Source organism: Aquarana catesbeiana, linkage group LG01 (genome assembly GCF_042186555.1).
Source record: "Aquarana catesbeiana isolate 2022-GZ linkage group LG01, ASM4218655v1, whole genome shotgun sequence".
Lineage (NCBI taxonomy): Eukaryota > Metazoa > Chordata > Amphibia > Anura > Ranidae > Aquarana > Aquarana catesbeiana.
Window position 1 is genome coordinate 375058103 of NC_133324.1, and position 14191 is coordinate 375072293.

Below are 14191 nucleotides of genomic sequence, written 5' to 3' on the forward strand. Positions count from 1 at the left end.
TGACATGTTTCTTCCAACAAGAGTGTGTAAAGACTACCAAACCATGGGCACAATTCCCTAAAGGTTATTGCATGCGTTATGACGGTCACTTGACCACTTAACGAATGCTATAATGGAAATGTCAATTCACTATTGCTCGTATGCGGTATTTAGCGCAAACACCAAAAACGCTCATTAAATACCGCATAAAAAGGCATTAAAGTCAATTCACAAAAGGAAATAAATAAATGCATGCAGTAATTAGGTACTGGTCCAAGCTTGCTATAACTTTGACAATGATCAGACCCTTAAGAAATAGGTGGGAAAGTGTAAGCTGGAGCAGGTGTCAGTTAGATTTTAGTCAGGAGTTGTTTGTGAAGGCTGGCAGACGGCATAGCAAAGATGATGGAGCCCTTTGAATCCAGTCTTCTACACTTTAAAGCAATGCAGAAATGGAGGAGGATAAGATCTCAAGTGGTCCTTTTAACCACTTTAGGACCGTCCCACGTACAAATACTGTGGAAGGGCTGCCCTTAAGCGAAAAATTACGTGCCTGTATGTGATCCCTTGGATTGGCTCTGGGGCACATGCGCCATCGAAGCCACGCTCCCGCTGTGACAGGACACAGGGGGAGCCAATCAGTGGGTCCGGCAGACGCCAAGACCCGCCGATCATTTGTAGGAGAGGCAGAATGGTGGTCTACCTATGTAAAAAAAAAAGAGACTGCTGTTCTGTCAGAGAGGGAGAGAGAGATCTTGTGTTCCTGCTAATCAGCAACACAGAGGTCTCTCTTCCTCCAGTCAGTCCATCCCCCACACAGTTAGGCTGGATTCACACCTATGCATTTTTAGTGCTTTTTGCATTTTGCACTACAGAACGTGTTTCATAGAAAACAATGTTAAATGGACTGTAGTGCAAATCTGCAAAATGCAAAAAGCACTAAAACTGCATAGGTGTGAATCCAGCCTTAGAAAGCATTCACTAAGAGCACACTTAAAGCGGGGTTCCACCCAAATTTTGAACAATATCTGTATGTATTCTCTTCCTTGCCTAGATGCTGACATGCCGTTTAAAAAAAATCTAAATTGCAGTAATTACCTTTTATTTTTCTATTCTTCTTTGCACTTCCTGGTTCTCCTCCCGTGGGAGTAGGCATGTTTCTAGCCTCTCCCAGACTCCTGGGAGGTAGTCTCAGGCTTCCCAGGATGCCACTGAGCATGTGCGGGAACGAGCGGTGAATGCTGGGAGCATAGCATTCACCGCATCCAGGAAATAAATGCTTGTGGGCGTCAAATGCCCACAATGAAGATGGAAACCGCCTGCAGTGAATAATATAAGTTATTCTTTCCGACGAAATCTGACACAGGTGGACATATTACACACAATATGTGAGTATGTAATGCTGAGAAGAAAAGTTTGTGAATTAACTCAAAAAAAAAACAATGATAGATAGGTGGACCCCGCTTTAAACCTTTGATCACCCCTGATGTTAACCCCTTCCCTTCCAGTGTCGTTAATACAGTGACAGTGCTTTTTTTTTTTTTTTTTTTTAGCACTAATCACTGTATTGGTGTACTGATGCAGTAAAATATCGCTTAGTGAATTGTGCCCATATGTTTTTAGGTGCTTGATGACATAATAGTGCACGTGCAACAAAAACAACTGGGTACTGTCTGTGATATTTTTTTTATTTGCACTAACATATTTTCAGGACAAGCTTTCTGGGTGAATCCCCTTCTTCTGGGTCCAATTGTTGTATTAGTAATGCTTGGACTTCAAAGAAGGGGGTACACCCCGAAAGCTTGTCCTGAAAATGTGGATGTTAAACCATAAATACCTCCAGAGCATACCTGGTATAGCAGAATTTAACCAATGCCCCAGCAGTCAGTAACATTTATGATGTGCATCTAATTAAAGAATAGCATTTAAGATTGCATGTGTGCCAGTGATATGTGCAATATAAATATTTGAGCAGAAGTAGAGTTTATATTTAAGCTAAATAAAGAGGGTTATATAATTCTTTCCTTCCTAGGCAAACTGGGATATTTACAATAACGTAGAGCTGCGCGATTCTGGCTAACATCAGAATCACAATTTTTTTGCTTAGAATAAAGATCACGATTTTCGCAGCGTAACATCATCTTTCACATTATACAAAAAAAAAAAAAAAAATGGCCTAACTTTACCATTTACTTTTTTTCAAAATTCATTAAAGTGTATTTTTTTCGCAATAAATTGCGCTTGAAAGACCGCTGTGTGACATAAAATATTGTAACAACCGCAATTTTATTCTCTAGGGTCTCTCCTAAAAAAATGTATATATGTTTGTGGATTCCAAGTAATTTTCTAGCAAAAAATACTGATTTTTAACTTGTAAGCAACAAGTGTCAGAAAAAGGTTTAGTCTTTAAGTGGTTAAAATGCCCTCATTTACAGACTGAAGTTCATTCCTTTGATCTAAGAACAAAATGTTACTTTGTTTATAGTTATTTCTGATGTTGAGATAAACTTGGCAGGCTGCCTGGATTATTTTTGTTTTGTCAGCTGTCAGAAGTGAACAGAGAACTCTCTTCACTTGTTACATAGAATCGGGATGGGGGGGGTAGAATCGCGTTTAACAATTCTTTAACGATTAATCGTGCACCTCTACAAATATCGTATGCCTGAATACTCAGATTCTTGCTGAGGCCAGTGTATGACTACTTCTCACGGTAATTTAATTTTTATGAAATATTTCATACTGGTAAGAAGAGTAATGAAATAATACAATTTGTAAAAACCTAATTTGTTTTGTTAACAATTGTTTTAAACGTATTTATATAGCCCTTCTTCAAATGTTCAGAGTTAACTCAATGCCATGGAGATCAGCCCTGAACTCTCTAAAGAGAAGTGTAAAATATTCAGAGATTGCACAGTTCCCAGAGTACTTGCAGGGAATAAACATCTTCAACTGAGCACAACAGAAACATTAAAGTGAGTCTTGTCTTGTCACAAAAAAAAGAAAAAAAGTGCTCTACAATAGTGTTCTCAGCTAACAAGACATTAAATACTCAAATCTCCTGCTACCTAAACCGCTGAACTCTGCAGTGGTGAAGACAAACCACTGGCTGTAGATTCTGCAGAATTGGGCACATTTGGGAATGTCGGCTTCCTGGTCACTGGTTGAGATCAGTGGCTTGATCTGCCTGTCCCCTGACCGACACAGTGGCAGGATTTTGCAAGATCATTCATTGGGTGGTTTTGATTTATTACTGCAGAGATCAGCAATGTGGGCAATACAAGTGAGTACTCAATGTCTGGGATAGCGGAAATAACACTAGAAAGGGATGGCAAATCTCATCCATGCAAACACAGCAATAAAATAGCCAACCAAGGCTTTAATTCTTTTTCCGCTATATCAATATCTAAGAAAAGGAATTATTGTGTAAAGGAAGCTATGGAGGCTGCCACAGCTGACCCCCCATAGTGACCAGCAGTCTCTGGCTTCAATACAAGGGTGGACATTCCACTGGTAGACTGTGCAGCTGCACAAAAGCCTACTGGGGTTTGGGGGCCTATTTATACTAGATGAGAAGGTGCAGTGACCCATCAATCTCTTAAGTAGACCTGAAACATCTAGGACTAGTAAAAGGCAGGTGACATCCTTTCTGATTCCTAAACTGTTCTCCTGGTTTGCTCCATGCACACTCAGCATGAGCATAGCCAGGTGATTTAGAGGCTTTTTTTGTACAACTTTTTTTTTTTGGTTGAATTAGATGGACTTGTGTCTTTTTTCAACCTTTTTATGTAACAACTTGTAGTATAGGAGCAGAATCGGGCATTTTTGGCCCCATACACTTTTAAAGCATAACTCCAAGTTTACTGGGACTTTAAATACTTCTTTTGGGCCAAGCCAGCACAAAAATACTATTTCCCTCACCAACAGATGTGCCTGTTGTATAAACTGTGTGCAGCATCAGCTACATGCAGTATAGAGCACTGTGTCCCAGCAGCAGAATGGGGACTTCCTATCCCACACCCGGGACAACATGAAGTTTGGCTGAGCACTGCTTCCCCTTTCACAGGAAGCTTTCTATTCTATGAATGACAACAATGCTTCCTCTGATTGGCTGAGGCGGATGAATCCTGTCACATATTCCACCTCAGCCAATCAGTTGAAGCTTTGTATTCTTTCACAGAACACAAAGCTTCCTGTGAAAGGATGAGCAGCACTCAGCCAAACTCGATTTTGTTCTAGGAGTGGGACAAAAAGTCCCTATCCTGCTGCTGGAACACAAAACTGAGGCTACACACAGTTATATTATTATTATACAGGATTTATATAGCGCCAACAGTTTGCGCAGCGCTTTACAACATGGGGGCAGACAGTACAGTTACAATACAAATCAATACAGGAGGGATCAGAGGGCCCTGCTCATTAGAGCTTACAATCTATAAGGGAGGGTCAAGTGGAACAAAAGGAAATAACTTTGGGGGATGATCAGATGGAGAAAATGAAAAAACAGTTGTTAGGTGTGGGTAGGGTAGGCTTCTCTGAAGAGAAGGGTTTTCAGGGAAAAAGCTAATAGAGTAAGAGATAATCCGACAGATTGAGGTAAGGAGTTCCATAGGATTGGAGAGGCTCTGGAAAAGTCCTGGAGGCGAGCATGGGAGGAGGTGATGAGGGAGCTAGAGAGCAGGAGGTCTTGAGAAGAACGATTAGGTTGGTATTTTGAGACTAGGTTGGTGATGTTGTATGGGGCAGAGTTGTGGATGGTTTTGTAAGTAGTTGTTAGTATTTTGAATTTAATTTGTTGGGTGAGTGGAAGCCAGTGAAGGGATTGACGGAGAGGAGTAGCAGACACAGAGCGATTGGTAAGGTGGATGAGTCTGGCACTAGCATTCATGATAGATTGAAGGGGGGGGATAGACTATGTTGAGGTAAGCCAATGAGGAGGGAGTTGCAGTAGTTGAGGCGAGAGATGACCAGGGAGTGAATTAATTATTGTTGTGCCATTGGTTAGAAAGGAGTGTATTTTGGAGATGTTGCAGAGGTTGAGGCGACAAGATTTAGATGTGGGGCTTAAAGGAGAGTTCAGAGTCCAGGACTACACCTAGGACCTTGGCATGTGGGGATGGGCTTATAGTTGTGCCATCGATTTTGACAGAGAGATTAGGGGAAGGGGCACATGGGGAAAGAGAAATTATAAGTTTGGTTTTGGGTAGATTAAGTTTGAGGAAGTGGTATGACATCCAGACTGATATATGTGTTAGTAAATTAGTGATACGTGAGGAGTCTGAAGGAGTGAGCTGAGGGGTAGAGAAATAGATTTGGGTGTCGTCAGCATAGAGGTGGTATTGGAAGCCATGGGATGCTATCAGCTGACCCATGGAGGAGGTGTAGATTGAAAATAGTAGAGGTCCAAGAACAGAACCTTGGGGGACCCCAACAGAGAAAGGAAGAGGAGAGGAGGAAGTAGAATTGTAAGTAACGCTAAAGGTGCGGTTGGATAAGTAAAAAGAGAACCAGCGAAGAGTAGTCACGGAGACCAAAGGCGTGGAGTTTTTATTTTTGAGGAGGGGGTGGTCAACCCTATCAAAGGCAGCAGAGAGGTCCAAGAGTTGGAGAACAGAATAGCGTCCATTGGTTTTCGCCGTTAGTAGAACGTTTGTTAGTTTTAGGAGAGCAGTTTCTGTGGAGCGTTGAGGACGAAATCCAGACTGAAGGGGATTAAGAAGGCTATTATCAGTGAGGTGGTCACTCAGTCGGTTGTAGACCAGATGTTCAAGGAGTTTGGATAAAAAGGGGAGCAAGGCAGCTGATGCATCTGTTAGTGAAGGAAAGTTTGTTTGGAGTAATAAAATATAAATGCGACAGCGCTGCATCAATAAATAACAAATTCACAATAAATTATAATAATACTGCGCAAAACTGATAAATGAAAATAAACGTCCAATGGTAAAGTGATGATAATACTGTCCAAAGCTTAATGTGCTAAAATCAAAGTCCAATAATAAAGTGATGATTTCCTCTGTTGTCACACAGAGAGATGCAAAGTATTTCTGTACTTTACACAACCTCTATGTGTATAGTGCTCCTGCCACCACATGCAGTAGTCGCTCACCTCCTTGCAAGACCCTAACGGGGTCAAACACACCTTGCACTATGTGCAATAATCCTTTCAGGAAAAACTCCACTGCTCCTTGCTGACTTCTAGTTAGACCTTCAAAAACCCAGATAATGGTACAGAACTGATAGAGATTCCTTCCAATGTGCTAGTTTCAACTTTTGCTCGCCTAGACAGCAGTTGTCTGAGGTTCCCAGGCCAAGAGCCTGGGAACCTCAGACAACTTTTATTTTCATTTAGTTTTGCACAGTATTATTATCATCATTTATTATGAATTTGTTATTTATTGATGCAGCGCTGTCGCATTTATATTTTATTACTGTTATGCCATGTGGGAGCACTTTTAGTGACAGCAGCAGCATTTCTGGTTGTTTATACTGATATTTTCATACTGCATAGTAGTGCGCAACTATCTTACTTTTAGTTTGTTTGGAGTAGCTTTGCCAAAAGGAACTATTTAAAGTCACAGTAAACATGGAGTTAGGCTTTAACTACTTGCCGACCGTGTTATAGCAGAATGATAGCTACAGTACGGCCAGTTAGTTCTGGAAGGCTGTTGTATGATTGCCTCCCATGATCGCACTTGCTGCGCACCCACTGCTGATCACAGACTGAGGTAAAGAGCCAATCGGCAACTCTTTGCCATGTAATCAGCTGTGTCCAATCACAGCTGATCATGAATGTAAACAAACCGTTATCGGCACTCCTTTCCACACGCTGACAGCGTGAGGAAGGGAGAACAGTGTCGATAACTTGCTTCTGTAAAAGAGACATGTACATGTGTTCTGGTTATCAGTGCAGTCCCACCAGTGCTGCCAATCTGTGCCGCCTATCAGTGCCCATTGGTGAAGGGGAAAAATTACCTGTTTGCAACATTTTATAACAAACCATGAAAAAATGTGTCTTTTTTTAATATTCAGTCTTTGTTTATTTAGCAAAAAATTAAAAAAAAACCCAGTGGTAATAAAATACGACCAAAATAAAGCTCTATTTGTGTGAAAAAACAGATAATTTCTTTTGGGTACAGTGTTGCATGACCACGCAATTGACATTCAAAGTGTAAAAGCGTTGAAAGGTGAAAATTGGTCTGGGCAGAAAGGGTATAAAAGTGCCCAGTAGGCAAATGGTTAACTAGGAACACCTGAAAAACATGCCTTTTTAACCCCTTGCCGACCAGTGCACGACGATATACGTCGGCACAATGGCACGGCTGGGCGTACAGGTACGTCATCTTTAAATCTCGACATTGGCGCGCATGCCCGTTGCGTACTCCGTGACCGCGGGTCCCGCGGACTCTATGTCCGCCGGGGGCCCGCGATCGTGTTACGGAGCGACAGAACAGGGAGATGCCTATGTGAACATGGCATTTCCCTTTTCTGCCTAGCAACATGACAGAGATCTACTGCATTTTTATAGCACCGATTGCTGTATAAATGACAATGATCCCAAAATAGTGTCAAAAGTGTCCGCCATAATGTCGCAGTCACGATAAAAATCGCAGATCACCAACATTACTAATAAAAAAAAATAATAATAAATTCCATAAATCTATCCCCTATTTTGTAGACGCTATAACTTTTGCACAAACCAATCAATATACACTTATTGCGATTTTTTTTACCAAAAATATGTAGAAGAATACATATCGGCCTAAACTGAGAAAGAAATTTTTTTTATATATATTTTTGGGGGATATTTATTATAGCAAAAAGTAAAAATATTGCTTTTTTTTCAAAATTGTCGCTGTTTATAGCACAAAAAATAAAAACCGCAGAGGTGATCAAATACCACCAAAAGAAAGCTCTATTTGTGGGAAAAAAAGGACGTCAATTTTGTTTGGGTACAACCTTGCACGACCGCGCAATTGTCAGTGAAAGCGACGCAGTGCCGTATCGCAAAAAGTGCTCTGGTCAGGAAGGGGGTAAATCCCATTAAAGCCTATGGGGCCAAAACAATTCTGCCCGGAAGAAGCGCACATACTTTTTCGAGTCCCAAACCATACAATGCTCAGGTGTGAATTAGCCCATTGAGCCTAAAAGAAGTCTTAACGCTGCCCTTTGGGAGTCATGCAACAAAACAATCAGGTATGAATGGAGGGTTTACTCTCTACCTCAGGGATCTTCAAACTACGGCCCTCCAGCTGTTGTGGAACTACACAACCCATGAGGCATTGTAAAACTCTGACATTCACAGACATGACCAGGCATGATGGGAATTGTAGTTCCTGAACAACTGGAGGGCCATAGTTTGAAGACCCCTGATCTACCTGATACTTAAGAGCAGAATTGATTGTATTAACCCATTTCCTCTTTGACACCATTTTCCATGAAAAATTAGTCATTCCATCTGATCCTAGTTGTATAATATGAACCACAGGGGGGAATTTGCTAAAACTGGAGCAGCTGTGCATGTCAACCAATCAACTTCTATCATCAGCTTGTTCAATCAAGCTTTGGGGGTAGGTTCATGGTAGCCTGCAGGCTAGTGTCAGTATCGGCTCCGGAGGGGAGTGGTGCAATACACATTTTTTAACTTTATTTAAAGCATCACATAGAGACATTTACATCTCTGCAAAGTAGGGCGGTGAGTTTCAGTGACACGTAGTGCTATTTGCTGTGCTGTGGAAAAATACAGACATGCTGCATTTGTCCAAACGGTACATTACACCAGCGTCAAGATGTGGATGGGGTACAAATAAAACAATTGTGACAATATGTGACCTAGGAGTGAACTGCATTTATTAAATGCAGAAAGATGCAGGTCACTGCACACAGTGTAAACAAGCCCTAAATAAGAAAGTTAGAAACTGATCGGTTGCCACGAACAGCTACTCCAGATTCTGTCTGCTCCAGTCTTACTTATGCAGGCCATACACGCTTTGGTAAATGATCAATTTAGTTTTTAATAGGAAAAATCGATCTAGAGTCAACAACCGATTTAACCAACATGTCACACACAGGGAAAAGGAGTTTGATAAAGCAGGAACCAACGTCTCGCTGTCAGAAATCATGACCCAGTAGGCTTTTTTTTTTTGCAATAGACATGCATTGTCTCTCCTGCAATAAATTACACCTGCCTGCCTGCTTGCAGCAGTCTCCAGTATATAAACCTGAGCTGCAAATGTGCAGCTCAACTTTCATTGCTGTCATTGATCCCTGTGTGCTAGGATATATGTCTCCTGCACATGTGTGAGGTCATCCTGTGCTGGCCAATGAAGATGGCTGAAGACTGGCACACAGAAGATGCTGGTGCTGGCAAGACACAGGAACTGTTAAAGAAAGGGTATGTTTAGCTCTGCTTTAACTACCTGCACCTGCCCATAGTAGTTTTAATGTGGGCCAGTAGCACAGGCAGGCCAGACAACGTACCTGTACGTCGCCGCTGTTCCGTCAGATTAGGTGACCTGTCAGAATTGGTAACGGAAGTGAAGTTCCGTTGCCACCATCTTGCTACACCCCGCACTCCTCCACAGTAAAGATACACGGAGAAGGGGGCAAGCGGACATCTTGTTACACCCACCAGAGTTTTGCACTTCAGTTATTTTTAACAGGAAACAGAGCATATATGGTGAAATATAGTATTTAGAAAACCATTGGACTGTTTACATGTTGAATTATAAAAGCAGCACTTTTCTGTCACATTAGCAAACCTATGAGATCAGCAGGTTTGCCACTGCTTTTAAAATTCAACATCTACAGTCCGTCGGATTTCTAAATACTGTATTTCACCATATAAGCTCTGTTTCCTGTTAAAAATAACTGAAATGCAAAACTTTGGTGGGTGTAACAAGATGTCCGCTTGTCCCCTTCTCCATGTATTGTTACTGTGCAGGGTGTAGCAAGATGGCGACGACAGAACGTCACCTGCATTCCAATTCTGACGGGTCGCCTAATCTGACGGAACACCGGCTTACATCCAGGTGCACATCCTCTGCTGACCTGTGCTGTGATTGGACACAGCACGTGTTTGGCAGATGATTTCAGCCAATGATTTTGGTTGAAGTCAGCTGATCGGCTGTGTCCAATCAGGCACAGAGTTTGGTGCTTACAAAAACACATAACTGTGAACAATGATCTGGCTGTTGCAAGGAGAAAAAACAGCCAGATAGCAAAGTAAAAGCAGCACACATTATACATTGTTAGGCAGACAGTTAACACCTTGATTGCCCCTAAATGGTGACCCCTTCCCAGCCAGTGTCATTAGTACAGTATTATCACTGATCACTGTAGTAATGTCACCAGCGATGTAAGTGTCAGTTAGTGACCCTCCCAGATAGTGTGTGTTAGCGCCAAAATGCCCGCCATCCTATCATAGTTTCACTATAAATCGTTGATCACCATCATTACAGTATAGTGTCTATAGCTGCAGAAATTCCACTATATATACACCTTAGTTTGTAGACCCTATAACTTTCGAACAAAACAATATACACTTCCCCCCATCTGTGTCCCATTGCAGAGATTTCCCTTAACATCCTGTCCCATAGACAAACAGAAAGTGAGAGAAATCCCTGCAAATTAAGGGAAATCCATGGGGACCCCAAGTCACCAAAACTAGTGTACTCATTGGAATATTTCCTTCCATTACTTTTCTGGGGACCACCCAAAATTTGGGATTTTCTTTTAATTTCCAATTTTAAATGGTAAACAGGGCAAATAGAGCGAGTGAATCTCCCTAAGGCTTCATATAAACGGGATGTTTTTACAACCTCTCCTGAACGATTTAACTTGACAGGTAGTAACCCATGTTTAAAACATCCCTTTTGCCACGTTTACATGCGTTTTGCCGTTTAGAAGCGGTTAAAAAAAAAAGTTTTTTTTCTCAATATAGCCAAAAATAAAAAACGCCTGTAAACAAAACGCGGCTAAACGCAAGTTACCACGTTTAGAAGCTTTTGGTGTTTAAAATGCCTGTAAACTCAGCTTCTGAACGCATTTTTTTGCATTCCAAAAAATGCCTCTAAACTCAACTGCCTAGAAACGACTGTAAACGACCCTGTGTACATAGACAAATAAGATAACAGATGAGATTTCAGGGGCAGTTGAAAAAAACTCCCAACTGCTCCTAAACGTCCGTTTACCAGCAGCAGTGTACATGAGGCCTAACAGGGACACAGGCAGCAATAAAAACTTCAAAAATTAATTCTGAATGGCACTCTCACATCTAAAAACGCAGCAAGTTTGCAGGAACCACAGGGAAATCAAAGGGTGTAAAAGCACCATGCGACTTCCTGACTCCTGCGTTTTTAGAATTGTACAGGAAACACAGGCACGGCAGCCCATTCAAATAATTAGGCTGCAGTGCCTATGCAAACGTGGGCTGCAGAGGCGCTTTGCCGGCGGTATAGCTGGCAAAGTATAGCCGCACTGTCCCATTGATTTCAATGGGCGGGAGAGGTGTATACTCCGCTCCTTCACCGCTCCGAAGATGCTGCTAGCAGGACTTTTTTTTCCCATCCTGCTAGCGCACCGCCCCAGTGTGAAAGCACTCGGGGCTTTCACACTGTAGACACAGCAGCGGCTGTTTCGGGTCAGTTTGCAGGCACTATTATTAGCGCAATAGCACCTGCAAACCGTCCCAGTGTGAAAGGGGCCTAATGCCTGGTACACACAATGAGATTATCAAACGATCTTCCATTTTTTTTTTTGCATGCTAATCTCATATTGAAAATGAATAGGTTACTAAAGTTCAGAAAATTCTCCTACAACAGAATAAAAATTTGAAAGCAATGGAACGGCAACTGTACGATTAAACAAAAGTCATATGATCCGGTATTGTACGAGAAAAATTTGTGTGTTTGTCCTTTCGGATAACAAATCGGATAAACTGTACTGATCGGCTCTCGAAAACTCTGTACCAAGGATCAGATTATCGTACGATCAATTCAGAAGCGGTATTTGACGTACGACTTTCTGATCGTGTGTACAGGGCTTAGACCCCTTTCACACTGAGGCAGTTTTTGGGCGTTTCAGCGCTAGAAATAGCCTCTAAACGAGTGAAAACCGCCTCCCATTCATTTCAGTGTGTCTTTTCACACTGGGGTGGTGCACTTGCTCAGTGTGAAAGGGGTCTAAAGGCTAGGTTCACACCTATGAGGGTTTCGGTTGATGCTTTTTTTAGAACAATTTTCTTTAGGCTGCTTTGAAACTGGGGCTGCGGTTTTTAAAGCAGCCTAATGTATAAAGTGCTTCTACACCGCCTCAAAGATGCTGTTTGCAGGATTTTTCTCTTTTTTCCTGTCGTGCAAGTCCACCGCCCCAGTTGGGAGGCACAAGAGGCAGTTTTCAGGCTAAAACACCTGAAAACTGCCTCAGTGTGAAAGGGGTCTAAATGTGTTTTTGGAAGGTGTTCTCATGCAGGAGAACCGAGCAAAAGCACAAGCACTGCATTTTTTGAGGAGTTTCCGCTGAAGTCTATAGAACCAAAAAAGGAACCTGCTGTGGGCCAAGAAGTCCCTGAACCTTTCCATAAAATGCAGCGGTTAAAAACACATAGATGTGACCGTAACTCAAAGGAAACCAGGTTACATGGGACTATAGTGCATTTCCACACAATGCATAGATGTGAATGTAACTCATAGGAAACCAGGTTACGTGGACTGAAGTGCGTTGCCACACAACGCATAGATGTGAACGTGACCCATAGGAAACCAGGTTACGTGGACTGAAGTGCCTTGCCACACAACGCATAGATGTGAACGTGACCCATAGGAAACCAGGTTATATGGACTGAAGTGCGTTGCCACACAATGCATAGATGTGAATGTGACCCATAGGAAACGAGGTTACTTGGACTATAGTGCGTTTCCACATAACCCATAGATGTGAACATAACTCATAGGAAACCAGGTTACGTGGGACTATAGTGCATTTCCACACAATGCATAGATGTGAATGTAACTCATAGGAAACCAGGTTACGTGGGACTATAGTGAGTTTCCACACAACCTATAGATGTGAACGTAACTCATAGGAAACCAGGTTATGTGGACTATAGTGAGTTTCCACACAACTCATAGATGTGAACGTAACTCATAGGAAACCAGGTTATGTGGGACTATAGTGCGTTTCCACACAACGCATAGATGTGAACATAACTCATAGGAAACCATGTTACGTGGGACTATAGTGCATTTCCACACAACCCATAGATGTGAACGTAACTCATAGGAAACCAGGTTACGTGGGACTATAGTGCATTTCCACACAACCCATAGATGTGAACGTAACTCATAGGAAACCAGGTTACGTGGGACTATAGTGCGTTTCCACACAACGCATAGATGTGAACGTAACTCATAGGAAACCAGGTTACGTGGGACTATAGTGAGTTTCCACAGAACTCATAGATGTGAACGTAACTCATAGGAAACCAGGTTACGTGGACTATAGTGAGTTTCCACAGAACTCATAGATGTGAACGTAACTCATAGGAAACCAGGTTACATGGGACTACAGTGAGTTTCCACACAACCTATAGATGTGAACGTAACTCATAGGAAACCAGGTTACGTGGGACTATAGTGCGTTTCCACACAACCTATAGATGTGAACCAGGCCTTAGTGCTTTCCATTGGCATTTGTGGCACACTGGGACAAAAGATGGTATTGTACAGGGGACCTTCAGTGACTATGCCCACCACTGGTTCATATATAGGGATGAACTGATCCAATCCCGCCTTGGGACAGCCTGAGAACTGAGATATACCTCAGAGACAGCCTCCATGTTTGTTGTGCACATGTATCTATTGGGAATCATACACATGTGATATCTAGCAGCGCCTGTGTGCACACATAACTGTCTGTACACAGCCGGGTGTAGTTGCCGGTTGGCATTAAAAAAGACACGGCACTTTCCGTTTATTTAAACGAGAGAAAGGGGGTTTGTATGTGACTCGGTGTAAGGGTTCTCCCCGCACCCGTCTCCCGCGCTACACTCACCCGCTGGCTCACACGAGGCGCCAACAGCCAGTCGGCACACGCTGATTGGTGCACAAGAGCCTGGAGCGCGAGGCCAAGCCACGTTCATCGCGAGATTTCCACCCTCCCCCGCCCCACTACGATCTCTTCTATTGTCCTAGCAACGGGCTCGTTCTCCCCTATGGAC

At 42.5% G+C, this 14191-nt stretch overlaps 1 protein-coding gene across 2 annotated transcripts in view; it reads right to left on the reverse strand.

The window, feature by feature from the left end:
• The window catches only part of RMI1 (RecQ mediated genome instability 1), a 53053-nt gene extending 38917 nt beyond the window's left edge, over positions 1–14136 (reverse strand). The window contains exon 1 of one of the 2 annotated variants that reach the window (XM_073633598.1): positions 14026–14136. The gene's annotated coding sequence lies outside the window, so the exon portion shown is untranslated. The remainder of the gene's footprint in view (positions 1–14025) is intronic. The other variant, XM_073633588.1, reaches the window with a different exon arrangement.
• Positions 14137–14191: the final 55 nt, after the last annotated feature.